Source organism: Patiria miniata, unplaced genomic scaffold (genome assembly GCF_015706575.1).
Source record: "Patiria miniata isolate m_02_andy unplaced genomic scaffold, ASM1570657v1 HiC_scaffold_17, whole genome shotgun sequence".
Lineage (NCBI taxonomy): Eukaryota > Metazoa > Echinodermata > Asteroidea > Valvatida > Asterinidae > Patiria > Patiria miniata.
In genome coordinates, this window is record NW_024037055.1 from 423,068 (window position 1) to 424,851 (window position 1,784).

Genomic DNA, 1,784 nt, shown 5'->3' on the forward strand with positions numbered 1-1,784 from the left:
TTTTTAACTATCCTCTGTATAATTACTACATGCGCTATTTTTCAACCCTCAACATCAACATCAACAATCAACAATAACATTAACATCAACAATCAACACCGTGTGGTTGTTCCTAGAACCTCTAGTTTTCTTTCAAATTGCCCACCTCCACCCCATCGCCTCCATTTGTAGGGTACTCGTGTGGGACAAAATGTTTTTTAGCTTTTCTGCTGTTGCAGTAGGAATAAACGTCTTATGCCTTACTGAATTCAATTCGTTTCTTGGATGTGTACCAAGAGGCGATTATTCCTCCCGTTGGTTCAGTCGGGGGAAGATTTTCTGGCGGGAAGTAGACAGACACAGGTTAAACATTTTCATTGCCCTATCATAACGGCCAATAACTTTATTACATTCACTATTAATTGCCCTATCATACAATGTAAATATACTATGACAGTTTACATTTGTTGTGACAGGCACTGTAATGGCTCCCTGGAGGTTCACTAGGGGCCATTCCTCCCGTAGCTCCTTGCGTTAAGCGGGGGAACATCCTGTGCCTGAATTGTTTATTAATAGTTCAATTTTGGTATTTGTATTCAAGATTTTCTTCCATTATGTAACTAGGTCTGGTGTGCCCTCTTTATTAGGGTCTGGTGTGACTTATATATGGTGGGCCTGGTGTGCCCTATTCATGGCTGGGTCTGGTGCCCTATGTACCAGGGTCTGGTTTAATTTCCCGAATTTTTGTGTGACCGAGGGATTTCCCTGAAGTGTTTACCATACTTTTCATGAGAGTGTAATTCTTTAAGAGTAATGCGTGGGCAAATTATGTCCCCTGAATCCTACCAAATTGAAAACCGCAGCATTATGTGCGATGTAGGCCCAAGTTACCCTAACGACACTTTTCATATTGCAATGTCAATGGGAAAACGGCAGCCTATGAACAGACTTTTGAGAACAGTTTTGTTCATCATGCAATATTCTTTCTAAATATTGTTTTTCAATTTACTTCCGAATTCAGTGTTTAAATCAAACACATTTGAATCGCGCACAACATAGGCCTATATTTCTTGTCATGTTTATCCATACCAATATAAATCTTTGCTTAAGATAAACATCACAGTGCTAAAGTTTTACAAATCAGTAACTTACCTTCATTGATGCAAGCTCAAACTGCTTGATAGGACTGCTTGGAATGATAGGACTGCTTGGAATGATAGGACAGCTTGGAATGATAGGACAGCTTGGAATGATATGACAGCTTGGAATGATAGGACTGCTTGGAATGATAGGACTGCTTGGAATGATAGGACTGCTTGGAATGATATGACAGCTTGGAATGATAATGACAGCTTGGAATGATATGACAGCTTGGAATGATAGGACTGCTTGGAATGATAGGACTGCTTGGAATGATATGACAGCTTGGAATGATAGGACTGCTTGGAATGATAGGACTGCTTGGAATGATAATGACAGCTTGGAATGATAGGACTGCTTGGAATGATAGGACTGCTTGGAATGATAGGACTGCTTGGAATGATATGACAGCTTGGAATGATAGGACTGCTTGGAATGATATGACAGCTTGGAATGTTATGACTGCTTGGAATGATATGACAGCTTGGAATGATAGGACCATGGGCGGAGATCCCGGGGGGATGGGGGGGATATCCCCCCACCTTTTGACCAGGGGGGGATGACCAATGTAATCATCCCCCCACTTTTTAAAGGCAGGCGTACTGATTTGGGCAGGGTCCGTAACTTGCCAATACCCCTTGACAGGCCAGCACCACGCAGCCCAG